This window comes from Coffea arabica, chromosome 5e (genome assembly GCF_036785885.1).
Source record: "Coffea arabica cultivar ET-39 chromosome 5e, Coffea Arabica ET-39 HiFi, whole genome shotgun sequence".
Taxonomy (NCBI): Eukaryota; Viridiplantae; Streptophyta; class Magnoliopsida; order Gentianales; family Rubiaceae; genus Coffea; species Coffea arabica.
The window spans coordinates 7,560,841-7,572,469 of NC_092318.1; positions in this window are offsets into that span (position 1 = coordinate 7,560,841).

Here is an 11,629-nt window from a genome sequence, read left to right on the forward strand (position 1 = left end):
AAGCATGTCACATTTCTACACATTTCAAGTATTTGAAGTCAATATACAGGTAACATGCAAATCAAGTTACTTGTACATGCATGAATGAGATATCAAGTGTTTAGTTGAGTTAGGTCAAGTGTAATAAAGTACACACTCGCCTAACCAAACTAATCAAATATCAAGTATTTAAATCAAGTATCATGTTCAATCATGTACTTGGAAGCACTCACCAAAGACTTAGTGCTTGTTAAAATCATGCTTAGGTACAACTCCTTGGTTGGAGTCTAAATCTGCGATAAAATATCATTTAAGAGTTTAAAATCCACTAGGGTTCAAAACATAGGAGTTTCGCTTTAAGAAAATCAAGTAAATGAAACTTGTTTAAGTAGTAGTCATATGGCTTATCAAACTCTAGAAAATTCATACTCGCTCTTTTAGTTTCGATAAAGAAGTGATTTATACTTTGGAAGTCGCACTTGGTATGGAAAATCGAGAAAATTGTATTTTTAAGGGTTGCTACTTTTACTTTTTAAAGGGTACGAGTTTCGGCAAAAATTTCAACTTATGTACCTTTTACTAAAGAAAACTCGAATACCATAAACAATCGAAGTTCGCTTCAACCTCGAGTCGTTGCTCAAGTCTCGAGTTCACTCACTGAACCTTCGAGCGAAAATTTGGGTAGCATGCCCTTTGTATTTATCCATTTTTCCATCCAAGTACAACTTGGATTCACAAGCCAACAAACCTCCAATCCAACCACAAGTGATAACCAACCATATACACCTATTCAAGGCCTCAAAACTAACCAAACAAACCAAATAATAACTTATCGCCATGAACTAAAGCTGAAAACCAGTTTAAAGAAGAACTTATAAATGGCGGATTTGTCATCCTTCAGGGTTTTGGTCATAACTGTAGCTAGGTAGATCGGATCGAGGTATATTTTATGGCGTTTCGAAGATAAGACATGGACCTACATTTCCTATGAGACATCGACACCCAGTTTTCGCATTTTTAGGGTAAAAAATGGATAGTCAGAAGCTCATTAAAAATAGGTTAGGAAAATTAGAGGTTTTGTCCAGTCAGGAGTACTCTGGCCAAATCATGAGCTAAAATGATCCAATTGATCTGAAATTTTGCAGGTCGAAAGCTAACTCAATTCCTTATAACTTTCATGCTTTTGGTGAAATCATTGTACTTAAACATCCAACACTCAAATAAATCAAGTAATAATCAAGCAATACAAGAGAGCCATCGGTGCTCCAACATTCAAGGCAAGTCAAGTGTCATTAAGGTGGAGACATTGGTGTTAAGCACAAGACTTCCAAGCACTCATTTGAGCTAAATTATTGCATGGCACACATGCAAGCACACATGATATACAATCGAGTAAACAGTGCAAGAAATAGTTTGAAAAGTAACTTTGGAAACAGTTTTGGAATCACTTACCAATCACAGCTCATGATCCTCATCCATCATAGATAGTTTCCTTACTCAAGTCCAAATCCTAGATCACAAATATCATGTCAAGCAAAGGAAATTCTAAAATCATCAAGTTACTCTCACCTTTTGGCATTTTAATCACAACTGAATCTACACTTATCGGATTGAGATGAATCTTATGGCGTTTCGAAGTTAAGACATAGACCTACATTTGATCACTGATTCATGACATCATCTAAATGCACTATTATGTAACTTATTTGATTATTGATTTTTACTGGACACTCACTGAGTTTCTAACTCACCCCAAAATATTTATTTCCTCTCCACAGGGCTCGAGGCAAAGGAAACACTTGTATTAACTTATTAGTGTGACCGGATAGAATATCTCATGTATATTTTGAATTTTGATTCACTTGTAGTATGTAAATTCGTGGAGTATTTGATATAATATTTGAGATTTACATTGTAATTTATTTGAGAACTGTAGCGAGTCCTGACAAGAGTTGGGTAAGCGATCCGCCGAATCCTTTTGGTTCGCTTTAGGGGAAGGTGGGACCGTCACAGATTCAATCTAAAACATAGAGAAATTCGCAGCCCAAGTTGAGTCCAGAAACAGTGCAGAACTGAAATTCACCACCAAATGCTGGAATTTTGCATATCAACCCTAAAACTACTCATCAAAGCCGGAAATTGCTTGACAAAGCTAAGAGTTCATCTTTTAAGGCTAAACATCACAATCAAGCCACTAATCATCTCACAAATTCCATTTCCAAGCTCAATACCAACATATTAGAGATAACCATCATAAATCAAAGTTGAAAAATCACAAACCCTAGCTGAAATTCGCTATTCTTTACCAAAACTAGAGTATCATCCAACATAATTCAAGATTCAAGACATCTATCCCATATTTTGCTAAAACAAGAAAGGAAAAGGAAGTTTTAGATTTATATGTTCCAAAACACTTGAAGAAAGTGAAGAACCAAGCTATTTTTCTTCAAACAACTCCACAACAAGCTTCCTTAGCTCTTTGGTGTTAGTTTAATCGGTTTAGTTTTGTGGTTTCAACTCAAACAAAGCAAGATTCAAGGTTGGAGTTAGAGGTTTTCTATCTTGTTTCTCCACAATTAGCGTTGGACTAATGTTGAATCCAAAAAAAATGCCACAACTAGCGTTGAACTAGTGTGGTGATGTCATGCATTAATTATAACTAAACTATTCATATAAATATAATAAAAGCAAGTAAACACATAATATCACATAAAACACATAGCACATAAGCATGATATCTAGATGCAAGACCCTAAAAAAGTGAGTAACACGTAACACATAGGCATACAAAATACAAAAAGCAAATAAAGCAAATAAAAACTTAACTATTACATTAGCAGGCCCTAACTACAATCTAAAGGGGTAAAGAATGAAATAAAATAAAATGATAACCTAACTATTACAATTTGGCATTTAAATGCCTCTCAAATAATCAAAAATTAAATTAAAATAAATATACAAAATTAAAATAAATAAAGTGAATAAATAAATAAAAAACATTCAAACAAGCATGCAATTTCACACATAAAATCACATAGTAACACATAGGATCAAGTAAAATCAAAATAAAGGAGTAGAATGTACCTCCCTTGAATTGGTGATCTAATGAAATTTTTCTTATTTACAATGCTTTTTCGAAATTCTGATGGCGATGGCAGTGGGTGATTTCGGCAAGCGGCAGCTACCCCAGCTCTTCCTCTGTTCTTTTTGCTACTGGTTCAAACTCTCCATCCGTCTGCAGCTTTCTTTTCTTGTTCCTTGTTTCTTTTTTTTTTCACATATTTTTCCTCTCTCGTTTTCTCTATCTCCCTCTGTGTTCTCTTTCTATCTCTCTTGCTCTCTCTCTTTTGTTTGCCACGAAGCTCTCTCCCCCAATTTTCCAGGTTCCCCCTTTCTTGCTTTTCCTTGCTTCGTTTCTTCCTCAATCAGCCCCTCTGTTTTTCTCTTCGTCCGCCCTTTCCCTCCTTTCCTTTGCTTCTGTCTTTTTCCGTTTCTCCTCTCTTCCCCGAAACCCTTGTTCTTTTTCTTGCTTTTTCCCCCAGTTTTTTCTTTTCCCTTAGCCCGTCACTCCCCAGCTCTCTCGCTTTTTCTCTTTTTTCTCTCTTCCCTCCTCAGCCCGTGGCTTTCTTTTTTTTTTTTGGCTTCTTGCTCTTTCTCTTTTTTCTCTCTTCCCTCCTCAGCTACCCATCTCCTTCTCCCTTTTCCCTGTTATTTTTTTCTTTTTGTTTCCAAATGTTTCTATGGTTTCAAGTGTCTTGCCACCTACCCCCCTCCCTAAATGTGGTGTCAACAAAATGAGGACATTTGTCCTATTTTCATTCACCCCACCTAGCCATGGTGCATGGCCTCCACCTATCCTTTTTTTATCTTTAATTATTTATTATATTTTTATTTTTCAAAAATCAATTTAGGTAAACAAAGAAAAAGCTAATTCCTAATTGAAATTTGCATTACAAAATTTTCATTTATTTTAAAGAAATCGAATCTAAGATGATTAAAACATATTTTTGTGAAAATTTTCCTTTTCAGAATTTTAATGCAAAAATATCTTAAAAATTATGAATCTAATTTATAAAAATAAGAAAAAATAAATACTAACTATCATTTAATAAAATAAAATAAAACAAGAATAATAAAAAAGAATAAAGCTAAAATTGAATTAAATAAATAAAATTTTGGTGTCTACAGCTTACCCCTCTTTGTCTCAAATTTGTCTGAGTTTCGAAGAAATTCGAGACAAAGATGTAGACACCAAATACTTATCTATATTTATTCTGCTGGAACTGAAATAAGCAAACATATAAAGGTCAGTAGGATACAACCCAAACCTGCCGAGGTTGGTAGGATAAAACTCAAGTCCAACCGAGATGAAAACGGTTAGTGGGATACAACCCAAACCTGCCGAGGTTGGTGGAATAAAACTCAATCCCAACGGAAGTAGGAAGACACGTTAGTGGGATGAACCCGATGCTAACAGTGATAAAAAAATACGTTAGTGAGATAAACTCGATGCTAACGATGATAGAAAAAACACGTTAGTGAGATAAACTCGATGCTAACGGTGAAAGTCTCACTAAACTCGATGCTAACGGTGACAAAAAAATATGTTAGTGAGATATACTCGATACTAACGGTGAAAGAAAAAACACGTTAGTGAAATAAAGTCGATACTAATGGTGATAGAAAAACACAACACACGTTAGTGAGATATACTCGATACTAACGGTGAAAGAAAAATGCGTTAGTGAGATAAATTCGATGCTAACAGTGATAGAAAAACACAACACACGTTAGTGAGATATATTCGATGCTAACGGTGAAAGAAAAAATATGTTAGTGAGATAAACTTGATACTAACGGTGATAGAGAAAACATGTTAGTGTGATATATTCGATACTAACGGTAATAGAAGCTATGTTAGTGGGTTGGATCCGATGCTAACAGATATAAAAGACACGTTAGTGGGTTGGACCCGATGCTAACGGATATAAAAGACACGTTATTGCATGAAAAAGTTCTTGAATACTTACCTGAAGAATCTTTTCAAAAATTGCTCCAGTTTGAATCAATTTTTATACAACCAATCATTTGCTTTGCATTGTGGCATTGTTACTCCTCCTTAAGGCCTTGATTCGCACTTCCTCTTCTATTTGAACCCTGAATGTTTAATTGTTGGGTGACATTCCATGACTTTACTACAAAAATAATTTTTTCCAGTTTTGCTGTGTTAAACAATCAAAATAATACCACAACCATTCGATCGGTCCGACTTTCAAGAAACGTGTAAACATGAGTATTTTGACATTTTTTCCTCGATGTTACAAAACCCGACCTTGCACCTCAAATTGCATCTCGGTTGCCTTAACTTCCAATGCTAACTTAACATGAAAACTTATACATATGCACCTTTCGATAAATTGAGGAAATTGTCATTTGATAAAATTCAATGAGACAAATGAAACTATGCAACACCCAAAGAATTTTTATACAAAAATGTCAAAAACCAAAGTATTGCAAAAAATAACCATTGTGACAGCCCCACCTCTCCCTAGGGCGTGCCCATTTCTCGCTAGTACTCAGTCACAAATCATGAAAATTTACAAATAAAACCCTCAAAAAAATAATAGTTATTACAACCTTAACATATACGCTCATGGTCCCCTAACATCCACATGACCTATAAATACAATCAAAGAATCAAACTTACAAAAAATCGAACCAAACAAACTGGCTAGATATCTATAACGTGCACGCTCGAGCAACTAACAATCTTAGAAAGATCGACGCTTTCCTCAATTCAACCTCTCATGTTCTCATTCCTGTAAGGAAAACAAATGGCGTGGAATGAGCTAAAAGCCCAGTGAGATTCCAAATAATTAAGTAGATAAAATACGAGACAAGATAGTATATTCAGACATCGAGAAACAAGTCAACTTCAATGAGATCATAATCCAGTATATAATTAAGCAAGTAGCCAGATAAAACATGCAAAAGGGTACAGTAAGGAACACATTCATGTCAAAGGATATAGGTTGCTCTCAGGAGCAAGTTCCACAGTAGCTTGATCAAGATCCGTTGATTCTCTGTCAACCACGAAAGTATAACGTTCATAGATCCCTATTTTACACCAGTTTTCATCCACCGATCACCCCCTACCGGGCTCGAACGTCCAAGAAGTATTCAAGATTCGTCGATCTCCTCGACCAAGCCCTTGCCGGCTCGATTCAACCAACTAACCCTAGGTTGGACTTATAGTCCCAGATATATAGTAATTCAAGATATGACTTATAGCCCCCAAATATTCAGTAATCAAGATTGGAGTCGTTGGCCGTTGTCCAATGCTCACACAATAAAGTTTGGAGACGTTAGTTATCACTTAACGCTCCGCATTCAGAAATAAACAGTGATGGTAATATTCGAGCATACCAATTAGTCGAGAACATAATACTTCACTCGACAAAACAGGATAGAGGTACTGAGATGGGATGAGATGCACCTCCCACTTGGATAGAGTGTGATACATGCTACCACTCAGCACTAGTGTCGACAAGATAACTCTCCAATTGACTTAATCAGGATAAAAGTACTGAAACGGGATGAGAGGTACCTCCCACTCGGATTGAGTATGGTACATACTAGCGCTCAACACTTACAAGTCAAACACAAGCACAAACACAAGTACAGATCATTCAAGTGCAAGCACAAGCGAGTACAAGATCATTCAAGAAGGGGATGTTAACCTTGGTCCTTAACTTTTGATGTTTACAAAACAATGGATAATATTAATATCTCTTCAAGAAATACTTTCAACTATGAAACAAATCAGATTCAAAGTTCAAGTGCATTGAAAAGGACAAAGGTTACTGAAAGCTGTCGGACGCTTGGATCGGAAGTCCGATAATCATTGCACAACTTCGGACGCATGAAGAACTCCATCACCGGACGTCCGAAGGAAATAAGACATTTTCCCTGGCTCACTGACCTCGATCGGACGCAAGCATCAGACGTCCGATAGGATCCTTCAAAGTCGACGAAACCATCGGACGCTGAATATGTCTCCACCAAACGTCCGATAGAAACAAGATGACTTTTCGAATCTCTTTGTTTGCTGTTGGACGCACAAAGAGCTTGCACCGGACGTCCAATAGAATTGAAAAAAATTTCTCAAACTCACTGCCTGCTGTCGGACGTAAAAAACAGGAGTACCGGACGTCCGATACTCCAATGGCTAGTTGACTGTTCAGCTACTTTCTATCCGTTGGAAGCATTAATGAAACACTTTATTGGTCTCCTATAAATAGAGTATGGTCAGAATTTTCAAATAATTTTTGCACACTAAAGATACAAAAGATCTAGAGTAATTTTAGTAAGAAAACACTCTTCAAGAAAGATTTGTAATCTTAGTGGTGTGAGGTTCATAGTAAACTTTTCATTTGTGCGTGAATACTTCATGAGTGTAGTTCTGTGAGGGTTGTCCTGAGGGATAGTAAAACTTTCTAATTTGATCGAGTGGAGTTCGGGACAAGAAGGAGGTGAACCTTCCTTTGTACACAAGAGTGATTGTAATTCATCAACTTGAAGAAACTTGTTTGAATTAATCTACAAGCTCAAGAGGAGTTCGGTAGTTAATTGGTTTGCTATTCTTTCCTTTTTATTTACTTATTATTACGTTTGTGATCTTTACATTATTTATTTCTTCCACTTGGTTGTCTTCGATCCTTACAGGAGAGGTCGAGCACTATAAGGACAACTTGCCTAGTCAGAATCAAGTCACAAGAAATGTCCAGCAATTCACATTCTCAAGTATTCCAAGTATTTCAAGTAAATATATACAGGTCATATACATATTAGGTTACTTGTTCATGCGTGAGGGAGATAGCAAGTACTTAGTCAAGTCGGGTCAATTGAGGGTACATAAGAGCACACTCGCCTAAACAGGTTCAAGTCACAATTAAGTTCAGCATATCATGTTCCAAGCATTTCAAGTATTTCAAGTCCAAACAGTTGAAAATCGGATGGTTACGAAAACTTGATCAAATAAGAAAAACTGGAGAGAATTAGAAATCTCTTTAGCAAATTCGGTCACATATCAGTTATAACAAAACAACCAGTACATATTTTAACAAAATATCAAAAGTTTAGTCAAGCGAGGTTAAGTGCAATAAAGTACACACTTGTCTATGAGACAAGAAATCAAGTACCTAGCATTGTCTAACAATAATGAGCATCTAACACGTAAGTCGGTGGGATAACCATCCGAGTGACCAACATGTCAAGTGCAAACAAAGCATTTCATTTCATATGAATGTCACGAAGTGAACTACAAAGGATCGAATATGATAAAGTATATCCTCATCCCAAGGATTATAAATTCAAAAGCAATTACTTTAACTAAATAAGCATGCTATTCAAGCAAGAAGACATTCCACGTAAATATTTTCATGTACTTGGAATACTCGCCTGTTAAGAAATACAGAGCTTAATCGTCAAGTTCCGCGGTAAACCTCACCTCCGTTTCCCAATCCTAGGGTAACGAGTAAAAGTTGTTAATGATCTAGGTTCAATTCCAATCCAAATGTGAGCTCATTAGATGACCAAGTGAGTGGTTAAATCTACTCAATTCACCATGTAAGTTAGGCCCAAAATACAGTAAAAGTCATAAGAAAACAAGTTTGACAAGTGCAAGAAAGTTGGGCAAAAGAAAAGTTTCATTCAAGCTCTAAGTGTTCTTCGCGGATAAAACAGTCGCGCCTGTGCAGTTTTGGAAAAATGGCTATATCTCACTGTAGGAAGGTCGGAATCAGGTGTTGTCAGCGGCGTTGGAAACTAGACTCAAAGTTCTTTCCAACGGTACCAAATCCACACTCTAGTTCATTTCCTATCAGTACCAGTATCTCGGAAAAGATGGCTTATTTTTCAGTTCTGATCAGCTTCAATGCCTTAACAAAATTACACTAATTCTTGTTGCTAACTTCATTGTTTTGGTTCAAACTCACCCAATTCAATCTTCTAGCGTTCATAAACAGGGGAGCAAGTTAACTAGTATCATGGGAGCTCAAAATGCAACACAAATAATTGATTTAAAGAGCCAAAACAGTCTAGTCAACCAAAGGAATCAAAACAGCCCACTACTTGCTCAAAACAACCACTTTTCTTGCTTATTTTTCATTCAACTCACACCAAACCATGAACCAATGTGTAGCCAAGCTTCTTAGGCTTAAATAAATTGCAAATGGACCATAAAATCAAGGAGAAACCTCCCACTTCAAAACCGGTCAGCCATGAGAAGCAAAACAGTCCACTAGTTCTTCATACAACACCAACCTTCATCCTATCATTGTTTTTCACTTAAACAACATGTCAAGTGTTATCTTTAACTCAAAAAGGGTCTAAAACATGTTATTACTTTAAGAAAAACCATGAACAAAGCTCAAATATTTCATCAAACACATGGTAGGCAAACCAACCAAGCCTACTACCCCTTGTTTAGTTCAAGAAGATTCACCACAAATACTATCCAAACAACTATTAGCTTGTCATCAAAACTTAAAACACATCATATATCACAAGAAATCTAGGATTTAAGGTTCAGGTACCTCTCTTATATGAAGCTTGAACCACCAAAACAAACCATCAAAACCAAAGCTCCTTGCTTGAAACACACACTAGGGTTGGAGGTTGTTTACTCAACTAACTCAAGTCCTTCACTTTTGATTTTTGCTCAAGATCAAGCTAGAGTTTAAAAGCAAGAAGATGGAGTTTTCTTCCTTCCTTTGGAAGCTCTAATGGTGGACGAAATTAATGGAAAGAAATGAAGCAAAGTTGGTTTAAAATTACTCTAATCCTTAGGTCAAACAAGATGTGCGGTTAGGGTTTTGCCACTTGACCCAATCTTGGCCCTTTCTTCCCTTAATCTTTGACTAATGATGTTTCTACCCTCCAAATGTTCCAATATCTATTTAACACCTCTAAACTATCATATAAAGTCCCAACCACAAATTAAATAATATTTGATCGAAGTGTGTGTGGTAAAATAAAATAAAACCAACTCAAGAAAATGTTACAATTCAAATAAAAGTAATAAAGTGCAATATCAGAGAATGTTATAATGCATGTAGAATGCAAGGCAAGGACATGTTATAAGTGATTTAAATCTTAGGGCAAGGTATGTAGTTTAGAAGAATTGTATTTTAAAGTGAGAGTTCTCACAACCATCGACTTGCATTGAAAGAAAAGATGACTTTAAAGAAATGAATCACAAATCCAGCAATCTATGTTGATGACCAAAATACTTTGGCCTCTAACAAAATGCCCCGTTTGATCCTTTGGATATCATCCGTTCGAAATTCCATGCCAGCAGAAAAACCACAATGTGAAAAGGAATCCCAATGAACTGAGTCACCTTTGCTTTCTTTGTGCAACCCTACCTTAGCGTCATTTCGGGTTTTCACCAAGATTACCCTTCATCCTTTTGTTTTTTCCTTTTTCTTTCTTTTTTCCCCTATTTTCCTTTTTTTCTTTCTCCTTTTCTCTTTTAAAGGCGTCCTTGCGGGTTTTCACATGATGAGCAGTGTCAACCAGACACCTAATCAATTCAGAAATACATCTAAAAAATTTTTTGGTATCAGTATATGAACATCATTTGCCAATTAATTAGAAAATTTCTTAACAGAGATATTACAAAGAATAGAAGTCAGGAGTGCTTAGAAAAATTAAGACTTGAAAGCGGATTTCAAAAGTAGTTTAAATGATTTGAGATCGCATTGTTGCATCAACCCTATTTTAGGGTTAAATCAAAACTTGCCCTAGTTTATTCTTAACTTAGATTCTCTTTTCTTTCATTTCCTTTCTTTCAGTCTTCTGCCATTTCTTTGAAATTTTCAAAATTTGCCCCAATTTATGCTTAATCGAGATTCTCTTTTCTTTCATTTCCTTTCTTTCAGCATTCTACCATTCCTTCAAACTTTTCAAAATTTGCCCCAATTTATGCTTAACCGAGATTCTCTTTTCTTTCATTCCCTTTATTTCGACCTTCTGCCTTCCCATCATCTTCTGAAGTTTTTCTTTTCTTTTCCAGCTTTCTTCTGTTAAAATTCAAATTTGTTCTAGTGTGGGATTTACGATTCTCAGGGGTTGCCAAACGAAATAATCATTCTGAACGTTCAAAAGGGGTAACTAGGGATAAAGTGTTTGATTGGAAAAGAAGAGCGTCTGAATTTTATTCCGTTCCTTACATTAACTCTGAAAGGAAACTTTTATTAATGCTAAATTTCTTGCATGTATCTGAATTAATTGACTGAGAAAGACTCCTGCTCATCTATATCTATGAAACATAAGTGATCGGTGTGAGAACCCGAAATTTTTTTTTTATTTTCTAGACTTTATCTTATTTACTTGCACGCCTTTTCTATATTTGCTTTATTAGAAAAAAATTTTAGATAATTTTTATGCATAAATATAGTTTTAAAATCATTTTTCTAGTATAAATTAGTTCATGAGAAATTAAGAGTGTATACCGGACGTGGGACCCGCTAGTGGAGTCAGTACAGTAAAATTTGGCCGATTAGGGTAAGTTTTGCATATAGGGATTAATTTATTAGGTGTTAACAGATAATTAGGGGTTACCTAAATGGATTGGTGTTAGGAGAGA